This window comes from Tupaia chinensis, unplaced genomic scaffold (genome assembly GCF_000334495.1).
Source record: "Tupaia chinensis unplaced genomic scaffold, TupChi_1.0 Scaffold000091_1, whole genome shotgun sequence".
Lineage (NCBI taxonomy): Eukaryota > Metazoa > Chordata > Mammalia > Scandentia > Tupaiidae > Tupaia > Tupaia belangeri.
Window position 1 is genome coordinate 1,671,256 of NW_006159553.1, and position 25,791 is coordinate 1,697,046.

The following is a 25,791-nucleotide window of genomic DNA, read 5'->3' on the forward strand; positions in this document are numbered from 1 at the left end:
AAGAGAGAGACAGAGAGAGAGAGAGAGAGAGAGAGAGAGAGAGAAAACCCTGTAGCAAAAACCTCAGAAAGAAAGAAAGAAAGAAAGAAAGAAAATTGGGGTGGGGGGAATTCTGGAAAAGCTACCAGAAGAACTGATTTTGCTTTTCCTAAAATCTGGTTTTTGGGACCAGCAGTTAGCATAATGGCTATGTCGCTGGACTCCCATGTAGTCGACCGTGGTTCAAGTCCCGGACCCGGTGGCTTAAAACTCACGCTGGGCACATGTGCGTGCGTGCCGAAGATCCCAAGAGGAGAATGGAGAAGGGATTGCGGCGTGTCCATCCCCCCTGGGGGGTGATTTCTCGCTTTCTGTCTCTCTGTCTCTGTCTGTCTGTCTGGCGAGCACACGCGCCCTATGGCAAAAAACCTCTCCAAAAAAAAAAAAATCTGTTTTTTGATCTGAACAGGTTCCTCTCCAATACCCTCCACCAATCCTCCACACTGCCACTATTACACCACCCAAAACTCTACCACTAACACCATCACTGCTACCACTCCCACCAACAATGACTATCTGCATCACTACTCCCCCTAGGAACAACCCCACTTCTAGAGTGAGGACCCAGAATACCCAGAATATCAACAAGAGAACTAATGGGATCATTTCGGGAATAAATCAGAGCAGTGAAGACATTACACGGAAGAGACGAGCCCAACCCTGTCCAAAGTCACACAGTGGCTACTTAATGGCAGCCCTAGCTTGGAACCTGAGCTGCCTGACTCCAGGGGCTAGCATCTGGACACCCACACTGTTCTTCTCAAAGGACCTTATCTGGCACTTCCAACATGGCTCTTTTGGGGTAAGTAAAGTTAATTATTTACAAGAGAAGAAAAGAAGAATGTAGTTAAAAGTTTCTTTTGGGGCCAGCAGGTGGCATGCTGGTTTAAGGCGCTGGATTCCCACATGGTCAACCACAGTTTGAGTTCCAGACATGGAGGCCTGCTGCTTTCTCACTTCCCCTTTCTCTCTCTCTCTCTCTCTCTCTTAATCAAAAAAATAATAATAACAAATAAAATAAAATAAATAAATGAATAATTCCTTTTAATAAAAGTTTCTTTTAAAAAAATAAAAATAAAGAAAATTTTTATCAAATAATAGCCTGATGAATGAAAATCTTATCTACATATTTGCTTAAGATCTAAACTTCCTGGGGCTGGCAGATGATATAGTGGTTGTGGCGCTGGACTCCCATGTGACCTGTCATGGTTTGAATCACAGACCTAGGGGCTTGCTTTCCCATTTTCCCTCTCTCTCTCTCTCTCTCTCTCTCTCTGGTCAAATTAAAAAATAATAATGATAATGAATAAAATTAAATAAATTCTTTTGAAAAAATATACACTTCCTTGTGATATAGTCCTGGAGGTAGGTTTCTGGTTCAAAGGTTATACAAAAATCATCCTCCTCCAAAAAAGATTCTTCAAAATACAGATTCTTGTTCTAACTGTTAGATTATTTTCTGAAACAGTCATGTCCCTGCAAACTTCTGCCTGCACTTCTGACAGCCCTGAGTATTCATCACTGATAGAAGACTTTGACAACTGAGTAGGAGAAAACGGTATCTTGCTGTTGCCTTCATTTGCATTTCTTTGATTATTAATAGAATTCTAAAAAATCCTTATTTTAACTAATTTCTCTCTGACTTTAGTAGCGAATCTGTAGGCTTGGGGAATAGAGCATAAATAAAGAGGGTAAGCACCATATACTTCTGACTTAATTCCTATATTATTAAAATGAACTCTGCACAACATATCAGGAAATGGATTTTGGTATAATACACAGAGAAGGATGTGCTGCTTTTCTGAATCTGAGAACCGAAACCCCAAAGAAAACTGTGTCCAAAGAGCAGGTACTGACCTACAGGGTCAACTGCCGGCCCTGTGAAGTGGCTTTTCTCCAGCTCATCAGAGTTCTCATCCTAATTCTTTAAAGCACTGAAAAGTTTTAAGAAGAACAAAGCATGGAACATTTCTCCAGCATTTTCTATGGCTAATTTAAGTCCTCGTAACACAGTAATACTTTTCACTTGAATAGCCTCTGATATTCATTTTGAAAACAGCAGTAGCCACCTTGAGACATATTTATTGTGAGTTTTCAGCACTCCACCAGTGGGGGTACAAAGAAAAATTCTAAAATAACTATTTATAAAGCATAAATGAATTTAATTAGACTGCTAAAAGTGAAAAAAAAATACTAAATTATAAACCATCATGGACATGATTAATTGCATTTAAATTTTGCAGAAAGCACAGAAATGAAACCACCCCATAGCTTTTTCCCTCCCCGATTCAGAGATGTATATTGTGCCCAGCAGGACAGCTCCTGGGGGGACAACAGCTAGACCCAGTGTGTGCAATCAAGGCGGTGAGAATATGGACAGAAAGGGTCCCCGCCTGCCTCTGGAGCCTTGTGACCACTGAGCCACCCCTCCTTCCTCAGGCCTTCCCCTGAAATCTCTCATGTTGTCTTTTCTTCATTTGGATTCCAAGCCTTCCCCCTGCCAGGCCCAGCCTTTCCTTGTCCCGTCATTCCCCACACCAGTCCCTTGGACCCAGGACCCACCACTGGTTTTGCTCTCTCCTGCCCTGCTGTCCTTCTAGTAGGTGCTCAGTAAATAAATGCAAAATGAGTGAGTTAGCACTGGCCCACTGAGCCGTCCCACAGAGAGACTCAGAGTGACAGACAGGTCTAGGCGTCCATGACACATGAAGTGGAATCAGCAGATGTTCAAACAACATGCAGAAAGCATAGTCTAATTTTATAATTTTATGAAAGGCAGGTAGATGAAAAGGAAAGAATCCTAGAAGGACAACCTCACAGGTCAACCTTATAAGGTGGGAAGCAGGACGGGGATATAGACAAGACCCTGAGAAGGAAGGGCTTCCTCCTCCCAAGCTTCTTCAAGTAAGGGCAAAAGGAAACGCTTTGCTGGGAGCTCCTGGAAGCCTCCTCCTGACCTGGCCCCGTGGACAGCCGTGGCTGAAGGTGAGCCGGGAAAGTGAGGACCTTGCGGCGTCTATCACAGCAGGTTGGCAAGGAAGGGAGCTGGGAGTAGTCCACAGTGCGTGCCCACAAGTTCTGGGTCATTCATTCCATGGGCATCTGCTGAGAAGCTGCTGTGTGCCAGGCTCCGTTCCAGGTAACGGGCTAAGACTAAGACCAAAGTCTGGCTCTTATGGAGGTACATCCTGCTAGAGGGAGCCAGGCCACGAATTACAGTAAAATAGTAAGTCCCCCTGTATGTTCGGGGCCATGAGGGCCACAGGTGAAAGAAAAAGGGGAACTGAGGGGGCCATCCAGTAACATGACGGTAAGAGCAGCTGGATCCCATATGGCTAACTGCACAGCTCAAGTCCCAGACCCAGTGACTTGAAAATCATGCCAGGCACATGTGTACGTGCCCAAAATCCCAAGAGGAGAATGAAGGAAAAGGATTGTGAGGTGGCCATCCCTCTAGGGGCAGTGATTTCTCACTTCCCCACCCATCTCTTTCTGTTGAATGTGTGCAACCAATGGCAAAATTTTAAAAAGAAAAAAAGAAAAAGAAAAGGGAGAGTGGTTAGTTAAAGAGCGCCCGGTGGGGCTGGGACTGTGACTCTAACTAGAGTGGGCGGGGAAGCATCCTGGCAAGGTGACTCAGACAGAAAGGAGCTCCTCCACAGGGAACAGTCAAGGCAAAGGCCCTGAGGCAGGAAGGTGCGTGGTGACGCATCAGTGGCACAGGCGGGACGCCAGCATGGCTGGCATAAACGTGGTCCAGTCAGGGGAGGTGAAGGCCAGGTGAGCTGGGGCCTTGCAACACACAGGATGAGGATCTCACTCGCCCTGAAGGAATCGAGGGAACACTGGAGGGTTCAGAGCAAAGGAGTAACAGACTTTAAATTGCTTTTTTGTTTGTTTGTGTGTTTGTTTGTTTTTTTGAAGAGGTTTTTGCTATTGGGTGTGTGCTCTCACCAGAAAGAGAGACAGAAAGACAGAAAGTGAGAAATCACCACCCAGGGGGGATGGCCACGCAGCAATCCCTTCTCCTCCATTCTCTTCTCAGGATCTTGGGCATGCATACACACTCGCTTGGCATGAGTTTAAGCCACCGGGTCTGGGACTCGAACCGCGGTCGACTACATGGGAGTCCAGTAACATAGCCATTACGCTAACTGCTGGTCCCAAATTCTGGTTTTTTTAAACAATATCATTGAGATGTAAGTCACATACCATACATTTCACCCATTTAAAGTATAATTCAACGGTTCATAGCACACTGTTAGTCCTGCGCCACCCTCACCACAACCTCACGTTAGGATGTTTTCTAACTGTCGTCAACAAGTGCGGGCCTCTGCCTCTGTGGCGCTGCATTTTCTGAGCAGTTCACAGAACTGGAATACAGACTCTGTGGCTGGATAGGCTCAGAATGTTTGCGATGTTCATTCATGCTGTGGCCTGCATCAATACTTCGCTTCTTTTTACCGTTGTATAATACTTCCTTTGTATGCGAGTACCAAATGTTGTTTATCCATCCACCAGCTGATGGATATTTGGGTTGTTTCTCCTTCTGGCTACTATGAATAATACAAAAGGCCTGCAAAAGTTCCTGGGAAAATGGAATTCAAGTATGAGTTTATTTTGATGCAAAAAAATGTCGAATCCATGTCAAATGTTTTTTTCATAATATGCATTTTCTATGAACTTTTTGAAGATGCTCCCACTACACACACATTGCTATGAACATTTGTGTATACTATACAAACACAGATTTTGCGTCAACACGTTTTCAGTTCATTTTGAAGGATGGCCAAACTGTTCAAGGCAGCTGCCCCGTTTTACATTCCCACCAGCCACAGGTGAGGGTTCCAGTTTCTCCTGTCCTCACCCAGGCTTGTTATTGCCTGTTCTCCTCCCTGTGGCCAGCCTGGTGAGTATGAAATAGAATCTCACTGTATTCTAATTTACATTTTCCTGATAACCAGCAATGCTGAACATCTTTTCACATGTTTTATGAGTCACTTAAACCCGAACCCTAATGAACTTTTAGAGAAATGGCTATTACAATTCTTGCTCATTGGGACCAGCAGATGGCATAATGGTTATGTTGCTGGACTTCCACATGACCAATGGCAGTTCAAGTTCCAGACCCAGTGGCTTGAAACTCATGCTGGGTGCATGTGGGTGCATGCCAACATCCCAGAAGAATTGAAAAGGGATTGTAGTGTGGCATCCCCCATTGGGGGGTGATTTCTTACTTTCTTTCTCACTGTCTTGGTCTCTCTCTCCCCAACTAGCACAAGTGCCCTAAGGCAAAAACCTCTCCAAAAAACAAACAAAACAAAACAAACAAACAAAAAACTTGCTCATTTAAAATGTTGGGTTGGCCAGGCCATAACTGGACAGGGCACAACCCCATGATAGGTCTGGGTTCAATTCTCAGCCCACCCTCAAAGCCAGACATGGTGGAATGCACCATAGTCACAGGTACTCAGGAGACTAAGAGAGGGGTCACATAACAGTGAGGCCCAATCTAAAAAAAAAAAAAAAAAAATCAGGGCTCCAATCGGTGGCATGGTCAACCATGGCTGATTCCACGGTTCAAGTCCCAGACTTAGCAGCTTAAAAATCATCCCAGACATATGTGCATGTGTGCCTAAAATCCCAGGAGGAAGAGAATGAAGGCAAACAGATTGTGGTGTGGCTATCCCCGCTGGGAGGGGGGGGTGATTTCTCACTTTCCCTCTCACCATCCCTCTGTGTCTCTCTCCAGCAAGTGCACATGCCCTGTGGCAAAAACATTTAAAAGAAAAAAGAAAAAAAGAAAATTCAGGTCATTTTATGACATGTTTTAAAAGACTTATTGAGGGGTGTATTCGAGGAATACTTAACACTTTGAGAACATAAGAAAAAAATTAAAATTATTTTTGAAAAGGTATTTGGGCCCTCGCTGCACCTCATGGCCCACTCTTGAGCAAGTGTGGATTCTTGACCAGGTTGCCCAGTAAACCAGATGCCCTATAGAGAAGTCAGGCCTCAGTTAGGACATAGCCTGCTGAAAGGCTTGAAATGAGGAAGTCGGGGACCAGCAGATGGTATGATGGTTATGTTGCTGGACTCCCACATAGTAGATCACAATTCAAGTCCTAGACATGGCGGCTTGAAACTCATGCCGGGCGTATGTGCATGTGTGCTCAAAGTCTCAAGAAGAGAATAGAGGAGAAGGCATTGCAGCATGGCCATCCCCGCAAGGGGTGATTTATCCCTTTTTGTCTCTCTGTCTCTCCAGCAAGCACACACACACACTACAGCAAAAAAGCTCTCTAAGAAAAAAATTTATATATTTATTTTTAAAAAAGGGGGGGGGAGATCGGCATGACCAGGCCTTGCACTACAAAACACAAAGACAAGGTGTCCACTTGCATGCCATAGAAAGAACGGTCTGCACTACCCCGCGGGCTGTCTCAGACATATTTGCTCATTCTATGGGAACAGGATTCTGCCTGTTAAGTATCTGAGACCAAAGGTCTTTTCTGATCAGAGAACAGGGATGGAATCGTTTGTGTTTAACATCATTTCCAATTAATATAGTTCTGGAATTAGATAACTCTTGGGCTTAACTATCCTGTAAAAGGATTATAAATATAAGGAAAAGCACAAACACCTAAGGGGTTGATGTGTGAAAACGACTATACACATACTCACAAGGAAGAAAGCTAGGACATACACTGCAACAACAGCGCTGTGAAGACGGAGGGCTAGCTGTCAGGTGGGGGCTGGGGTGTTTGATCCCACATAGCCGGCTGTGCAATGCGAGTGCAGGTACCCTATAGCAAATTACTTTTGTTTTTAAAGGTTTTTGCCTTAGGACATGTGCACTCACCAGAGACAGACAGACAAACACAGTGAGAAGGAAAGTGAGAAACCACCCCTCCCCAGGTGGGTGGCTGCAATCCCTTCTCCTCCATTCTCCTCCTAGGATCTTGGACACGTGCCTGACCTGAGTTTCAACCCACCACGTCCAACACTCAAACCACAGTTGTCCATGTGGGAGTTCAGCAACGCAACTGCTATGCAATCTCTGGTCCCTTTTCTTTTTCTTTTTTTTTTTAAGAAAAAAACAAGGAATTACATTTCTCTCACATAACAGCGTCCAGTGAGGGGTCCAGAAGCAGGCACCTTTTCGCTCTGCCTTTCCTTCCATCCTGAGCCCCACTTGCCAGCACCGTCCTGGTGCATGGTTGAACCGGGTGGCATGGTTCCAGACAGCAGGAAAAGGTGAGATCAGAAGACTCACCTCTGCTGGCTCCGATCCAGGCTGGGTCCACACTGGTTCTCTTCTCAGTCACTCTCTCAGCTTCCCTAACATCCTACAGGTGGGAACCACACCACCTGTCCACATTTACCTACCAGGGAGGCTGGGCAGCCTGGCCTGGCTGCAATCCTCTTTCTGTGGAAGGAGGAGGGGTGGCTTCCTCCTTCAGCCTGTGGGTTCTGCCTCATACCCGAGTGTTCCAGTGTCTGGGAGTGTGAGCTGGGCTTACACGTGCTTTCATTTTCTTCTTTACATAGATAGTTGCATGTTTCTGAAATTGTTTTTAAAGAATTATGATTTAATTTTATTTATCTTTTTATTTATTTTTTATTTATTTGCTACAAGGCACACGCGCTCACCAGAGTGAGACAGAGAGAAAGAGGAAGGTGAGAGAGCAAGTCGCCAGGTCCAGGACTCAACGGTCAGCCATGTGGGAATTCAGCAACGTAACCACCATGCCGTCTGCTGGCTCCTGTTTGGGGAATTTTTACATCACCCTCAGGTGGTCTATGATATAATAGTCGAGGTTATAACCATAGATTCTGGAGTCAGGCTCTCCAGATACTGATCGGCCTTAGGACCTGGGTGAACTTGGACCCCTGATTTCTCTTGCTGACTCTCTATAGCCCTTCTTTGTCATGGGAACAACAGTGGAACCTGTGTCTTTGGACAGTTGTAGGAACCTAAGGTGTGAAGCCCACATTGTGCTTAGCCGGAGTCTGATGAGTGGCACTGGGTCTCAGCATCAGCGTAATTATGACTCTGAGCATCGGGCCCCCTGATGGGTGGTCCTGGTTGTGTTCGGAGTATCACGATCTTCAAGCTGCTTTCTCCCTTTCTTCTCTCTCCTTCCTTCTCAGCCCTTCAACCAGCTGATTTACTCATTAAACACTCAAGGCTCCTCTCTCATTTCACCATGGTCCTTGTCGAAGTTCTCCATCAAGCGTTCCCCTTCATATACCTCCAAAGCTTCAGGGACACCCATTGGTCCTGCTTGGAAATAAAGTGGAGACTGCCTCTCAGACCCCTGGGGTTATTTGGATCTGATCTCAGAGACAGTTGCATTAGCAACCCTGGAATGCTCTGGAGTGGAGCTAGCACCAGAGCCAGTCCCTTGGGCCGGTCCCTTTCCTGTGGCCAAGTTGATGGACTGCACCCACCTCTCCCCTCTACTCCTCATCCCTCTTGCTTCTTCCATCTCCTGTCTTTTATACACCCCAACGGTGCAAGCTTGGATGAACACAAGTAGAGGAGCCTTTTAAACAGCTCATTAAAACTATTAAAAGCTGAAAATTGACCTTGGGAAATGACTAGGCAATAGCTTTATTAGATTGCTTGGGAGAAAAAAAAAAAAAGAAGTTAGAAAGCCTGGCTGTCTTACTACTGATTTCTCAGGGCTCTCCATACAAGCTTCTAAATTTGGATCTCAAGAATTATTGAGCTTCTACTGGAAAAAATAAAAAAGAATCTGAAGTCCTGCCAAAGCCCAGAGTAATTCTCAGTTCTTTCTCCCAGAGCCTATGGAAAAGGAAGAGACAAGGTTTTTCAATTTAGGGGGGGGAGGATGGTGGTGGTGGTGCTTGAGTTTTTACTGGGGAGGAGGGATGTGGAGGCATGGAGAACTCTACTAAACTGACCTCCCTTTTCATCCTGAGCTGAAGTTTTGCAAGTATTCGCCAGAGACAGAGAGAGTGCAAGTGAGAAAGCACCCCCATAGGGGATGGTCATGCTGCCATCCCTTCTCCTTTCTCCCTCCTTCAAAGATTTTGGGCACACATACACATACGCCCCTTGTGTTTTGCAAGCTGCTGGCCCAGTCCAACATTTCTGCATAGGAAGAGGGGGGCAGACACAACACCTAGTAAAGAAAAGCAAATGATTCAAAGCATATTTTGAAGACAAAAGCACAAAGCAGTTCTTTGTTCTGTTATCTAAAGGCATGTGTGCTGAGGGCTGGGCACTTGTGCAAAGCAAATGGGAGTGAACTGAGAATACACGAGCACAGAAGCCCACGTGTGCTTGTAGGGCCCAGGACAGGTTAGGCCAGGTGTGGCAATGAGAGCCTGGTCCAGGTCCCATTTCCTGAGCACCTACTATGTGTGGGCCCTGCACTGACCATGTCATCAGGTCTTTCTGTATTCATGTCATTTAACCGCACAGCATCCCTGAACAAGAAGGGTCACTGGGCCCATTTTCCTGAAGAGAAGGCTGAGTATTAATTAAGGAAAGTAACTTGGCCCAACCCACACAGCTATGAAAGGAGGGCACCAGAGCAGAAAGCCACCTTGTCCGGGGCTCATTCCAGCGTTTTTGGTTTTGTTTTCTTTAAAAATTTTGCCAGAAGAGGCATGTACTCGCCAGAGTAAAGACAGAGAGAGCACAAGTGCAAAAGCACCCCCCACAGGGGATGGTCACACTGCAATCCCTTTTCCTTTCACCTTCCTTCCTTCTTGGATTTTTGGTGCATGCATGCGTGCGCACACACACACAAGCCTATTGTGTTTTTCAAGCTGCTGAAAACCACGCCACTGGCTGGCCCTGTCCAGCATTTCTGCATTGTGTGGCATGAGCATGTGATGCGTGCCCACATGTGAACGAGAAAGAGCTTGCTTTGTGACTTTCTTCACTTGAGCCACCCTAACTCCCCCTTCCTCAGCACCTTGAGGGCCAGCCCTGGGCCTCGGTCCTCATCTTATCCCCAGTACCCAGCCCAGCATCAAGGACTGAGGAGAACAGGAAATGAAAATATGGAGTTCCCACCCTCCAGGTGCTAAGGAAAAAAAGAAAGGGCTTTTCTTCTCTAATACTCAAACTTAGCCAAATCTGTTTTGGGGAGGATCCTGGTTAACATTCCCTGAAAGGACTGGACCAGCTGCTGTCTTGGTCTGGGCCTTTCTGCAAGAGACATGAGGCTTCAGAGATTCCCTGAACTGGTGGGTGACTCAATCACCTTCCCTGAGGAATGGCTGGAAAGAACTGTCATACACGTTGGAGGAAAGTTGTAAGGCTAAAACCAGATATGTATGTGGATATTGAAGCCTACAAAACAGGCCCAGGGCAATGGAGCAGAAGTAACGCAGGTACTCAGCAAGGATGGAAGCCATATGTTAACCATGGGTTCGGATCCCCAGGTCAGCTTAAAATACACATGTGTGTACATGGCTGTCCTAGATCCTAAAGAGCTGGAGGCCTGGGGAAAGAAGATCGAGATGTGAGCAGACCCTGTTGAGGGTACTCTCCTCCTTCTCTCTCTTGCATGTGCACATATACTCTTTATTATTTTTTTAATTATGTAAAGCAATATTTCAGTAATCAAAAGGTGGATGACAGAAGGACACTCACTTGGAAGTCTGGATCTGACTTGATTCTACTTTCCCAGTGTCCATTCTGGTCTTATTTTTCATCTCTCCTTCAAAAACTGGAAAACATATTTTTCTAATAAAAAGACAGGGGTTCCTAATTAGGCACCGGAACTGTTTGCCGGTGTAGTTTCTCAAAAGTTCATTTTCCCAGGTTGCATTCTCTTTGGCCTGAGCCCTCCTGACCACTGGCTCACCCAGGCTGACATAGAACCAACTGCTACAATCAAAAGCAGCCTGAGATATCCCTCTCTTTGCCCTTAAGACCACTGAGCAGAACGCAGCCACTGCCAGCAGTCCTAGGGGCCAGCTCCAAGCAGGAAAGGAGAGAAGCATCGAGGAGATGCACACACCCCGGGCTGTGCTGTCTCGTAGGTCAGAGGTTCAGGTCGGCCAAGCAACCAAACTCAGTTTCTGAAGAGACTTCTGAGGTCAAATTGGGCCCTCACTTCTTTGCTGTAAGACATTAGACAAGGCTAGTCATCCCTTCTGTGCCTCAGTTTCCTCCCTTGAAAGATGATACAACACTACCTCTCTTGAAGGATTATTTGAGGACTAAGTAAAATTCAACCTTCCTTCCTTCTTGGATTTTTGGTGCATGCATGCGTGCGCACACACACACAAGCCTATTGTGTTTTTCAAGCTGCTGAAAACCACGCCACTGGCTGGCCCTGTCCAGCATTTCTGCATTGTGTGGCATGAGCATGTGATGCGTGCCCACATGTGAACGAGAAAGAGCTTGCTTTGTGACTTTCTTCACTTGAGCCACCCTAACTCCCCCTTCCTCAGCACCTTGAGGGCCAGCCCTGGGCCTCGGTCCTCATCTTATCCCCAGTACCCAGCCCAGCATCAAGGACTGAGGAGAACAGGAAATGAAAATATGGAGTTCCCACCCTCCAGGTGCTAAGGAAAAAAAGAAAGGGCTTTTCTTCTCTAATACTCAAACTTAGCCAAATCTGTTTTGGGGAGGATCCTGGTTAACATTCCCTGAAAGGACTGGACCAGCTGCTGTCTTGGTCTGGGCCTTTCTGCAAGAGACATGAGGCTTCAGAGATTCCCTGAACTGGTGGGTGACTCAATCACCTTCCCTGAGGAATGGCTGGAAAGAACTGTCATACACGTTGGAGGAAAGTTGTAAGGCTAAAACCAGATATGTATGTGGATATTGAAGCCTACAAAACAGGCCCAGGGCAATGGAGCAGAAGTAACGCAGGTACTCAGCAAGGATGGAAGCCATATGTTAACCATGGGTTCAGATCCCCAGGTCAGCTTAAAATACACATGTGTGTACATGGCTGTCCTAGATCCTAAAGAGCTGGAGGCCTGGGGAAAGAAGATCGAGATGTGAGCAGACCCTGTTGAGGGTACTCTCCTCCTTCTCTCTCTTGCATGTGCACATATACTCTTTATTATTTTTTTAATTATGTAAAGCAATATTTCAGTAATCAAAAGGTGGATGACAGAAGGACACTCACTTGGAAGTCTGGATCTGACTTGATTCTACTTTCCCAGTGTCCATTCTGGTCTTATTTTTCATCTCTCCTTCAAAAACTGGAAAACATATTTTTCTAATAAAAAGACAGGGGTTCCTAATTAGGCACCGGAACTGTTTGCCGGTGTAGTTTCTCAAAAGTTCATTTTCCCAGGTTGCATTCTCTTTGGCCTGAGCCCTCCTGACCACTGGCTCACCCAGGCTGACATAGAACCAACTGCTACAATCAAAAGCAGCCTGAGATATCCCTCTCTTTGCCCTTAAGACCACTGAGCAGAACGCAGCCACTGCCAGCAGTCCTAGGGGCCAGCTCCAAGCAGGAAAGGAGAGAAGCATCGAGGAGATGCACACACCCCGGGCTGTGCTGTCTCGTAGGTCAGAGGTTCAGGTCGGCCAAGCAACCAAACTCAGTTTCTGAAGAGACTTCTGAGGTCAAATTGGGCCCTCACTTCTTTGCTGTAAGACATTAGACAAGGCTAGTCATCCCTTCTGTGCCTCAGTTTCCTCCCTTGAAAGATGATACAACACTACCTCTCTTGAAGGATTATTTGAGGACTAAGTAAAATTCAGTGTACACTGAATGGTAGTTGGTAATATTATTTGGAAAAAAATTGGTCCTTTCTTCTGTAGATTCAGAAATTTCCCTGATTCCATTTTTTTTTGAAATTTAAAGAAATGAAAACTAGGAGATGCCCCACCTTAAGTTTGACCATGCAGCTATCAGTGAGGCTGTGGGGAGACATGGGCACTTAACTAGTGCTACAACTTCATGGAGGGGAGTTGGGAAACATTTATTGAAATTACGTATGCCCTTACCCTTTGACCTCACAAGGTCACTTCTGGCCATCTATCCCAAAGACACACTGGCAACAATGCACAAAAAGGCATAAGAGGCAGATCAACCAATTGCAAACAAACTGATTTGAACAAACAAACTGTAATTATAAGATCAGGAAACATGGGCTGGTTCAGTGTTGGTGCCCTGCTCAAGTAAAGCTGGATCCTCAGGAGATCACAGGTTCGGTTCCCTAACTGACCCATCCATGCCAAGTGTGAGCCCATGATCCTGACTGGCTGGGAAGGGGAAGAGAGAATTTGCAGCGGGGACTATGTGTAGGGTTTGTCTTTCTCTTTCTCACTCTCTCTCTTCTTCTCATATAAAAAACTGTCTTTGGGACCAGCAGATTGCATAATGGTTACATCACTGGACTCCTACATAGTCAACATGGTTCAAGTCCTAGACCTGGAAACTTAAAACTCATACCAGGTGTGTGCGTGTGTGTGCCCAAAATCCTGAGAGAAAAATAGAGGAGAAAGGATTGTGGTGTGGCCATCCCCCTGGGAGTGATTTCTCACTTTCTGTCTCTCTGTCTCTCTCCATCTTTCTAGCAAGTACACACACCCTATAGGAAAAATCTCTCCACCCCCCAAAAAAAGAAGGGGCCAGCAGGTGGTGTGGTGGGTGAGGCACTGGATTCCCACATGGCCAACTGTGGTTCAAGTCCCAGACCTGGCGGCTTGCTTACTCATTCCATCCTCTCTCTCTCTCTCTCTCTCTCTCTCTCTCTCTCTCTCTTTGGTGAGTGTGTGTGTGTGTGTGTGTGTCTGGTAAAATTAAAATAAATGAATAAATAAGTAAAATAAATGAATAATTATTTTTTAAAAACACATTAAAGAGCTAGCAGGTGGCAGACATGATGGTTAAGGTGCTGGATCCCACATGGATGACTCTGCAGTTCAAGTTCTGGACCCAGCAACTTGAAAATCATGCTGAGTGCATATATGTGTGCATGCCCAAAATCCCAAGAGGCAAATTGGAAGAGAAGGGATTGCAGCATATCTATCCTGCTGAGGGGTGATTTCTCACTTTCCCTCCCTTTGTGTCTCTCTCTGGAGAACACACATGCCTTATGGCCCAAAAAATAAAAAAAGACAGAAAGATGAACATAGATGAGATATTTGATAATCCTAAAGAATTATTAATAATATTTTTAGGTGTGAACATGATATTGTGGTTATGTAGTTCTTAAAGGATCCTTAGCTGATACAGAGACTTACTAAAATATTTATGAATGGAGTACAATGTCTGGGATGTTTTAAAAATAATCCAGGAAGAGGGAGTGTGTGGGTGGCAGCACTTGGGGGTTTATTACAGTGTCCTATTTTTGTATATGTTTGAAAGTTTCCATAATCAGATCAAGACGTTACAGATAAAGCTGAAATCCCCCTGGATGCCCTAGGATTCTTCCTCCTGTTCTGGTAACCACTTCTTTCAGTTTGCTGTGAAGACGTCCATACATCTTTCAGGCATTTAAGGATTATATGAGCACTCACAGGCGGGTGGCGGGGGGCAGGGTTAGTATTCTTCTGAGGACTTTTTTTCCCCCATCTCCCCAGACCAATGTCTTGGAGACTTTCCATGTCAGTAGAAGTCTATTCTTTTTTTTTCCTCCTCTTTTTGTCACAGGGCCCATGCGCTTGCAGGAGAGAGAACAGAGAAAGACAGTGAGAGTAAAGTGAAAACATCACCCTTCAGGGGGGATACCCATGCTGCAATCCTTTCTCCATTCTCCACTTGGAATTTGGGGTGTGCATGTGCATGCGCCTGGCATGATTTTCAAGCCGCCAGGTCCAGGCCTCAAACTGCCAAGTGGGAGTCCAATGCCTTAACCTCCATACCACTTACTGGCCCTACAGAGATCTAGCATTTCTTCCATTCCTGCCCACGTACCTTGGGAACGGTGTGCTTCGGTTATATATTCATGCCCACGGTGATAGGTCATATGTGGCTCCAAGGTTTTTACTACAGTCATTGCTACAGTGAACATACGTGGACATATCTCTTCATGCACAAGGGAGTTGCTATGGGGTAGACAGCAAGAAATGGAATTAAGTCCTAGGTTATTTTCATCTCTGTAGGAATAGATCCTGACCCTGCCTTCCCCTCACCCTGTCTTCAGTCACTGAGGTCTTGGTCAAACAGAGCACTCAACGAGGTGGGGGCAGGGTGGCTATTGTGCCACCGGTGTCCTGTCGTCTCAGAATCTGCCTCACTCATCTCCCACTCCTTCACCTCTGAATTATTGCTCCAGGTGCATACCTCTACCCCTGCTTTGTGATCCCGTTAGCTCAGCTCTCCTCTCCCAACACCTCTCTCCCTTCCCTTCTGGAAGAATCTTTACCATGGATTTGCACCCGCTGGCCTCTGCCATCTCTCTAGCCTCACTGAGTGTCACCACATTCCTCTTGCTCCCTCCAGCCACATGGTCCTGTCTCTCTTCAGATGGGCCCTGACTTCACCAAGGTCTTGCATACACTGTTCCCTCCACCTGGACTTCTCCTGTCCAGCCCCATGTAGTGACCCAACTCTTCCTTCCATGTTCAGCTTAATCATCACTTGCTCAAGGCAGCCCTCCTTCACCTCCTGCTCTGGAAGAGCTGGCTAGCTTTCATGATAGCACTTAGAATAGCCTTTAACAATACATGTTTTTAAAAAAATTAGTCTGATTAATGTCTGTCTTTCCTATTAGGTCTCAAATGCCATGAGGGCAGAAACTGAGTGCATTTCTGCTCACCCCTGTGCAACCAACACTTACTTCCATGCCAAGAACATAACAGGGCCTCGACAGATATTCACTGAATCCATGAGTGAGTAAGCGAGGGAACTACGGAATGCCCATTCACGCAGCAACCACCTTATTCATTGCATATTTCTGTGACTCCTTCACCATCAATTGACAACTCAGCATGGGGTCTAGTGGTGGCAGAAGTTGAGCATCTACTGGGGCCACTGGCCAGGATTTCTTTCAAGGCCTTTTGCAGATCTGAAGCTCCAGGTTTTTATAAAAACAGCAGCTCCTTCATGAAATGTATCTGAGTAGAACAGCTACCACACAGCCGTCTCTTGAGCCCTTCAGCTCCTCTTGAAGCACACTAGCGTTCAATCTGGCATAGCATCCTGCATGTAATGCTTCCCTGGTTATTGACCTTTTGCTCAGGGTCTGAATTCTAATGGTCTTTGCCTCCCCTGGCCTGATGGGGGCGCTTTTATTGGTAAGGATTTAGGAAAACATCACTGAGCAATAGAGTGAAGGAGTAAAGAGGTGAAGGAATGACTGTAGGGCACTTACAGAGCAATTTCCTTCTAACTAGGGGGATCTCAGCCGAGTGCTGGCCTAAAAGCTAGAACATTTCCCAAAGTGCTTACAAGAAAAAAATCCTGGCCCTGCTGCTGCATCTCTGCAACTCACTGTCCTTCTGCCTGGTTGGAATGCCATCCCAACCATCTTGTCTGCCCACGGTGCGATGTAAGCCCGAGCCCTTGCTGCTGTGCCTGCCTCTGCCAGCAGGTCAGAGTCCCTGAAGGTGATCTGCCAGTGTTGGGCATCACCTGTGCAGTTTCTTTTTTAACTTGGCTGCCAGAATATTGAATGCCAAATTTTTCTGGGCAAGCCCAGCAACTTTGTGGCTGACATATCTGTTTTCTTCTTATTATTCACCCTTTTTCTCTTTGAAAATTCTTGTTCCATAAAATTTATTATATACTTTTTTTTGGGGGGGGTAAGTTCCTTTAAATTTAACTAAAGGGAAAAAAGAGCCAGACAAGTATCCTGAATATTATTTTATTTGTGATCATTCTGGTTCTACCTCATGATTTTGGAAAGAATCTCAAGATTGCGATGACTTCAGGCAATATGTGTCCCTTCAGAAAATTGTCCCCTTCTTTGGAGAAATGGTTGACTCCAGGGCTGGAGCACAGAAAGTACAAGATGAACTTGGAACATCTCGTAGTGCCAAAAAGGAAGCGAGTGCTCTGAGAACGATGGGGGCCTGTCAAAATATGGCCCAGCATAAAGGAACTGGCTCCAAGACAATTTGAACAACCAAATAAATAATGATAGTAATTGAGAACAACCCATTAAATAGTGAATATGCCTACACACCATTAATTAACAAATTAATTGGGGGAGAAGCTGTCTTCCTTAAAGTAGCAAGACAACTCACCAAAGTAACAGGAATGATGGAATTAGAAAATAACCAGGGGCTTACAGGTGCCATAGTGGTTAAGGTGCTGAACTTCCATGTGACAGACCATGGTTCAAGTCCCAGAATCTGTGGCTCGAAACTCACGCTGGACACGTGTGTGTGAGTGCCCAAAATCCCAAGAGGAGAATAAAGGAGAAGGGACTGTGGCATGGCTATACACCCTGGAGGGTGATTTCTCACTTTCTGTCTCTCTGTTTCTCTGGTGAGCACACATGCCCTATACCAAAAATCTATCAAAATAAAAAGAAAGAAAGAAAGAAAATAACCATTTGCCCCCCACATTGATAACTTGCAGGCAAAATCCATCAATAGATGAACAAAGTGGGAGGTAAGAGTTTGAGGAATTAACAGAGTATTTATACAGTCTTTATCTCCCCACAAGATACATATATATTTCAGAGGAACAAAAGAGACACCTTCTAGTGGAAAAGCCTAAAAGACTAAAGTTAGCATCAATAGTAATAGGGCAATTCAGTTACATGAGATTCCAGCTGTGATGCACTGACAAAAAAAGACAGCATCCCTTCTGTGGTATTTCCACTAAAAAAATCAGAATCTAAATGTAATCATGTGGAAACATCAGACAGATCCCAAGTGAGGGCCATTGTGTAAGATAACCAGCCTGAGAACCGTAATCTAAAAAGAACAAATTCTACATAGGTAGAGTATACCTCAATACACCTGATTTTTAAAAAATAACTGGCCTGCACTCCTCAAAAATTATTGTCATGGAAAACAAAGAAAGTCTAAGAACAGTTTCAAATTAAAGGATACTAACTAGACCAGAGATGTGACTGCAACACAGGATACAGGATTTTGTTTGCTATAAAGAACATTAGTGGAACAACGAGGGCTAGCTGAACACAATTTGTAGATTAGACAATAATAACACATAAATGTTGATTTCTTGATTTTGAAAACTATACTGTGTAAGAGAATGATCTCGTTTTGGGGGAATATTGGGTCATCAGAAAATTAATGAAAAAGGCCAGTAGGTGGCGTGGTGGTTAAGGTGCTGGACTCCCACATGACAGGCCAGTTTGAGTCTTGGACTTGATGACTTGCTTTCTCACTTTCTCTCTCTCATCAAATATTTTTAAAATAATAATAAAATTAAATAATTATCAAAGAAATTTTAAGTCATATTTTCCTATGCAAAAATGTGCCAAGACTTTTCCAATGACAAAATAGAGTCAAGTATTTAGCAGTTTTCTTAGTCTAAGCTGCTATAACAAGTACCATAGACTCAATGGCTTAAATGAGAAATTTATTTCTCAGAGTCTAGAAGGCAGGAAGTCCAAGATCAAAATGTCAGTGTGACAGGATTCTGGGAAGGTCCCCTTTCTGGGTCGCAGATGGTTGTCTACTTGTGTCCTCAGATAGTGGAGAACAGAAAAAAAAAAAAAAATGCAAGCTCTCTTATGTCTTTTTTATTTTATTTTATTTATTTTTCATGTTTTTTGCCACAGGGAATGAGCACTTGCCAGAGAAAGGGAAAGTGCAAAATCACCCCCTGGGTGGCTGGCCTACACATGCCCAGCCCAGCGTGGTTCTCAAGCTGCTGGGTCCAGGATGACAACTGCTGTTGGCCATGTAGGATCCAGCGCCTTAACCTGCACACCACCTGCTGGCCCCTGTCATGTCTTTGGATTAAGGACACTAATTCCATTTATGAGGGCTCTACTCTCATGACCTAATTACCTCCCAAAGGTCCTGTGTCCTGATACCATAGCCCTGGGGGTTTTCACATATGGATTATTTTTCTGGTGGGGGAGGGAGGGGAGACATTCAATCTGTAGCAGTAACAAAGGAGCATCACATATGATATCTGCAGCTTAAGATCAAACAGTAGATCAATAAATAATTCTTAAAGAAAAAACCGTGGATGGATGGGTGGGTAGATGAATGAATGGATAGTCAGATACAGATCGACTGACTGACAGATAACATTGTAAAATAGCAGGAATCTGGGTGAAGGGCATATAGGAATATTTTGTACAATTCTTGCAACATGTCTATATAACTGAAATTATGTCAAAGTTTAAAGCTAAAATTAGAAACTTGGGGGGGGGAGCGAGGTTTGCATCCAAAGTGCCTGCCCTGAAGGTGGATATCATCCTAATCTTTACAACCCTGAGGGGGAAGACATGTGGCCCTCTCAAAAGCCTGCACTGGTCTCCGATGGTACTTACTGTTAGTAACACAAACCTAAATTCCTTCTCCTATAATTTCAGCCACTGTTCCGAGAGTCGGGTCAAGCCACTGGGCTGTGAAATGATAGTCCGTCTTCTCTCTCCTGGCATGACACAGCTCTACCTCTCCTCATGGCACAGATCCCAGATGTAATTCAACATTGATCTGTGTCGAGACTGGGCTCCTGTCTATCACTTCCACTGTACCATAAGCCTCAAAATAGCAGGGACGGTTCTGCTAAAACTGGCTCTGCTAAACACTGTACCCTCAGTGCAGGACCCAGTGCAAGTGAAAATGGAGGACTCCTGGTTCAAAAACGATCATTTCAACATGGCAACAGCAGACCACTAAGCACAAGGTCTTTCTAAGCCCAGGGCCATGGGTCGCATCCCTGGAAGCCTGCCCAGGACCACTGGAGTCCTGGTGTAGAGAAGGTGTGCTACTTGCTTTAACACATAGGAAGTTCTGTGCTAAAGGCTGCATATAAAGTTGAGGTCTCTTGCAGCCCCAAACGTTGATGTTGATAACTGACGTGGGCCATCATGAACCAAGTCCAGATGAGTCTGGACCACAGCGGGTGCCAACTCCTACCACACAGCAGAGACACAGTCGAGCCTCCAGCATTCCACAGTCACCTCCTCACAGTCAGTCCCTCTGGGATAGACATCCTGGGCTCCCGCCAGTCTCCCATCCCTGTTCCCCTACCTTCTGCTTCCTCCTCCCCCTCCTCTGCATCTCCTCTTCAACTCATCCTAGAGCAGAACACTCCAACCCAGGAATGCGATCCCCTCCGGAGCCCGAGGCATTAAGAACAGCCGGCTCTGTGGAACTAGGCTCTGAGGTGAGGCTAAGCCCCCTTTCGCTCCTGACCTACATTGCCATTGGTTCCATGGACTGTTCCTTCTGCAACTTGAGGGGAAAATGTTACTATGACAACAGCTCCTGGAGCTGCAGGGATGCAAAACACCTACTTAAAAAAAGTTCACTTACCCATATGGCAAATGGACTTCATTCGTCGTTTCTAAATCAAATAGCCAAACAAGGTGGGCTGGAATGAAAATTTGTAAAGCACTCATTTAAAGTGTAGCACTAGAGCTGCCTGTTAAGCTATCTACCAGAGTGAAGATAGAGTACCATGGCTTTGTGTTTTTGTTTGTCAAGGCAAATATTATTGAAAATTAGCAGTGTACTGATGTGAACTTGACCATATGAGAAGGAAGCCGATATCTACAATCGAGGGCTAATACTTTCTTCTGAAAATGCCGGGGCTGCTCAGTTCCTAGAATATTCTCCTCGCAGCTCTCTAGGATGTCTAGCTCTTTTCACTCGCTGTCCAGCGAATGCTGTGTTACGGAATGAGAATGAGGTTCTCAGTCTAAATCTCAGCCTCGCCACCTGTGAGCCGTGTGACCTCAAGCAAGTCGTTTCTTCGCTGAGTCCCCAGTTTCTTCACTGGAGACATTTGTTCATTCATTCAACCCAAACATCTACAAATATTCCTTGACCAGTTACTACCTGCCTAAAGCAGCAATACCCCATTCACCAAGACCAAGGTGAGACTGACACCTCCCAACCACAGTTAGTCACAGCCTTTTTTGACTCCTTAAGTCCCAGCTTCCCATCACAGGCTGATTTGATTGGGTTGCATTATTATTTTTTTATAATTTGCTACAGGGCCTGTACACTCACCAGAGAGAGACAGAGAGAGAGAAAGAGGGACAAGCACCCCCTCAATGGGGCATGGTCATCTTGCAATGCCTTCTCCTCCACGTCTCCACCTCTTTGGGATTTGGGACGTGCGTGCGCATGCACCTGGTGTGTTCTCCAAGTCACTGGAGCTTGGATTCAAACAGCACAGTTGGCCATGTGGAATCTGGCTCCCCTAACCACCAGGCCACAGGCCAGCCAGGTTATTGACAATGTATCAGTGTCATCTACTTGGACTCTGAATAGGTCTCTCAAGGGCAAGGATCCACTTCCAACCCATCCTCTAACCCAAGAATCTGGCACATGATAAGCCAGACTCTTAAAATCAATGTAGCTGTTAGAGGCAGTGCTTGAAAGTGGTTTTGCACTTTTTCTCATGTTCCTCATACAATCAATGAGTTCAAGGAGTGAGTACTTTCTAGTGGTGACTCCAGAACCCCTGTATGGGGATGCTTAAGGGGAGTGCTGGTAGGGGCTAGATTACATGTGATGATCAGCCCACTTGTCTTAAATAGGTTGCCCTGACCTGTCTGTTTGCAGGTACTCAAAGCCGTAGTTACAAGATAGCAGTCTGTCTTTGCATGGACAATTTGTATATAAGGTGACTGGGCAGGGCATATGTGGACAGTATGAATTTGTTTAACCCACGACCTCCTTTTTCAAAAAAAAATATTATTTTACTTTTTAACTTTATTTTATTTATTTATTTACTTTAATTTGACCAGAGAGGGACAGAGTGGGGAAAGGGGGCGAGAAAGCAAGCTGCCAGGTCCAGGACTCCAACCATGGTCGGCTATGTGGGAGTCCAATGCCCTTAACCACCATGCCACCTGTCAGCCCCACAACCTCCTTCAAAGTCCCTCATTCTCATCATCTTCTAGCCAAACGACCATATCTGATTCCACCCATCCCAGAAGTGACCTGTGACACTCCTCACTACTTTTCTTCAAAAGGACACCTCTCTTTCATTTCCTCTCCTAGCTGAAAAGCCTAGTCTTGGGGGAGTTCTACAGAGAAGAAAATCAACACAGAACAGGACAGAACTCTGGGGATGTGAGCCTGTAACCACATCGCCCTTCTTCAATTTCTCCATCTCCCTCCCAGCAGGGCATGGAAAAAAATGTGCAACATCACTCTCATCATCGCTCCCGGACACAATTATATTCTAGTTACTGCCTACGAGGACCTACTTGGTATTTCTCATCTGATCCTGATTGCATTCACAACTTGATTAGATTCTATTGATCCTGTCATATAGAAATAAAGTCCCTGTGCTTTTCCCCTGTAGTCTCTCACTTGCTTAATATAAAAAGCCCGCCAGTGCCTCTTACACTAAAACCTGCATTTCTTGCTCATGCCACTTCCAGCCTCTTCTCTTTCCGCTGACATCTCTCTTCAGTCTAGTACAAGCACTTCAGCTTTTATTGTTGCTATTTGCTGGTCTCTGTTAGAGCTATTTGTTCTCCCAAATAGAAAGAAGAGAAATGTCTCTAATTTCGAGATTGTATCACTGGCCAAGCTGTGTTTCAATTATATTCATTGGTTCCTGTTATTTCTTCCCATGATAAGTAAGTTCCCTTGTGCTAGAGGGAAGGCTGGTCAGATTCCCGGGTCCCTGTTCCCACTCTCTATCTCCTCGTACATATCCAGTCATCTTTCAAGATCCAACAAATGGCCCTACTGTGTGAGGACCTCCTTGGTCCTCTCACCTTGAAAATTGATGAGAAAATATAACTCACACCAGGTGCATGTGCATGACCAAAATCCTGAGAGGAGAATGGAGAGGGATTACAGCATGGCCAATCCCACCTAGGAGGTGATTTATCGCTTTCTGTCTATCTCTGTCTTTCTGGTGACTGCACATGCCCTATAGCAAAAATCTCTCTTAAAAAAAGAATGATTTATTTTATTTATTATTTTTTTTAACTTGCTATAGTCATCAGAGAGAGACAGAAAGAAATAGAGAAAGAGGGGAAGTGAGAAAGCAAGCTGCCAGGTCAAGGACTAGAACCATAGTCAGCCATGTGGGAGTCCAGCACCCCAACCACCACACCATCTGTTGGTCCTATCCTCTACTCTTAAACTAAGTATTTATTTCTCTCTCTTTCCAAAATATTTCTAACTAATGGGCCCTTAAATTAGAGGTAAAAAATGAAACAAGACAAAGAAAACCCCAAACCACTCATGGGTAATCTACACAGTCACTACTCCCCATGAAAATCAAGGCTCATATGATGAAATATTTTACAGGGTAGACAATGAATGCCTTGGCTAGCTACAATGATATCCATTGCAAGAGCCCATACTGGGAAAAATCCAAACTCCTAGCAATCAGATACTGCATTCACAAGCCATGGGACATCCATACACTAGAATTCTATGTCACCATTAAAAATTATGTTTTAGGAGAATGTAAATGACATGGAGAGATATTTATACCATAAAAGCAATTTGAGCAATCTAGTGTGACTATACAGACTTTACTTATACCATAAAAACAATTTAAGCAATTCAGTGACTATTACAGACTAAATATGAACTAGAACTTAAGATTCAGTATTGTTTACCTTTTTCAGATCCATGAATCACTCCATTAGTTCTTGGATTATAAAAAACAAAACAAAACAAAACAAAAATCCCAAGGATTCCATGCTCAAGTATATTGTAAATACGCAAGCTCTTCAATGAAATGAATGTCTTGGCTACTAAATTTCTCAAATCTTTTAATATGCTACTGTACATTGTGAATCTCCAAAAGTAGGTGCAAGAGTGACCCATTTTTTAAATTACTTAATTTACTGGGCCCTGAGACCATACTTTGGAAAAAACAAAGAGATGGGTGATTTACACATGCACTGATGAATTAGAAGTCCTGTAAGTAGGTACAAAATGTTAACAGTGATTCTCATGAGCTATTAGAAACATGGGTGATTTTTATGAGTATATTAATATTATTATCTTGCTGATTTTCCACAATGGACATTTCTGTTTGTGTAGTTAAAAAATAGTAAGTCTGGGGGACCAGCAGATGGTATAATGGTTACATCACTGGACTCCCACGTGGTAGACTGCAGTTCGAGTCCCTGATCCAGTGGCTTAAAACTCATGCTGGGCATGTGTGCATGCATGCCTAAAATCCTGAGAGGAGAATGGAGAAGAAGGGATGCAGCATGGCCATTCCCCTAGGGGGTGATTTCTTGCTTTCTGTCTCTTTGTCTCTCTGTCTCTCTCTCCAGTGGCACACATGCCCTATAGCAAAAGACTCTCTAAAAAATTATAATAAAAATAAATAAATAAAGCTGGGGCTGGCAGGTGGCACAGTGGTTAGGGCACTGGACTCCCACATAGCTAATCATGGTTCGAGTCCTGGACCTGGCTCACTTTCTCTATCTCTCTCTGGTCAAATTAAAAATAGTAATAATAAATAAAAATTAAACAGTTTTATAAATGTGTGTGTGTGTGTATACACAATAAAGCTTTTCTGTGTGTGTGTGTGTGTTTTTTTTTTTCTTTTTCAAGGTGACCAGGGAGAGAACGGAGATGGGGAAGAGAGTTCTGCTTTTGCCAGAGGGCATATGCACTGGCCGGAGAGACAGAGAGAGGGAAGATGAGAAATCGCCCTCAGAAGAGTGACTGCACCACAGTTCCTTCTCCTCCATTCTCCTCTTGGAATTTTAAGCACACACACATGCACCTGGCATGATTTTCAAGCCACCAGGTCTGGGACTCAGACCGTGAAGGCAGCCATGTGGGATCCAGTGCCTTAACCACCACACCACCTGTTAGCCCAGAAGTGAGTTCTTGAAACTGGCCACATGACTTCCTGGTACACGTTGCCAGTGCTGATTACTGCTCCTCTGGAACAGCCAGGCAGATTCCCTGGGAGATTTCCTCATGGTCCCTATCGGCCACCACAGGAAGTGCTCTGTCCTCAGCTAGTACCTGGTCATCACCATCATTCATTTTGACTTTAGAGAGAGATTTTATATACGTGTGTGTGTGTGTGTGTGTGTGTGTGTGTGTGTGTGTGTGTGTATACAATAAAGCTGGTCATCACCATCATTTGTTTTGACTTTAGAGAGAGATTTTTGCTATAGGTCACGTGCGCTCACCAGAGAGAGAGACAGAAAGCGAGAAATCACCCCCCAGTGGGTATGGTCACATTGCAATCCCTTCTACTTCATTCTGTTCCTGGGAGTTTGGGCACACATACACATGTGCCCAGTGTGAGTTTTAAGCTACTGAGTCTAGGACTTGAACTGTAGTCAACTATGTGGGAGACCAGAGACATAACCATTACACCATCTACTGGTCCCACATCAATATTCTTTTGAAAAAATTTTTATTCTATTTATTCATTCATTTTTAAAATTTGACCAGAGAGACACGGTGGGGGTGGAGTGAGAAAGCAAGCTACCAGGTCCAGACTCAAACTGTGGTCATCCATGTGGGAGTGTCCAACGTCTTAACCACCAGGCCACCTGCTGGCCCCCCACACACTATCATTCTTAACATCAAAGTCAGCTAGTCACTGGTAGGCTTTTTTATATCATGCTTTTTTAAGTGAGGTAAAATGTGCCTAACCCAAAATTAACGACGATAAAGAGTACTGTTTAGTGGCGTTTAGTTTATTCACGATGGACAGCTATCCCTGCTCTCTT

General features: G+C 44.8%; 1 long non-coding RNA gene across 2 annotated transcripts in view; it reads right to left on the bottom strand.

Annotated features, from left to right (window-relative positions):
• LOC102487341 (uncharacterized) overlaps nucleotides 1-20,476 on the bottom strand; it is a 100,869-nt gene extending 80,393 nt beyond the window's left edge. For both annotated transcript variants that reach the window (XR_003548504.1, XR_003548503.1), the window contains exons 1-2: nucleotides 20,414-20,476; nucleotides 14,916-15,046 (exon numbers count right to left, since the gene is read on the bottom strand). This is a non-coding gene — a long non-coding RNA (uncharacterized LOC102487341). The remainder of the gene's footprint in view (nucleotides 1-14,915; nucleotides 15,047-20,413) is intronic.
• Nucleotides 20,477-25,791: the final 5,315 nt, after the last annotated feature.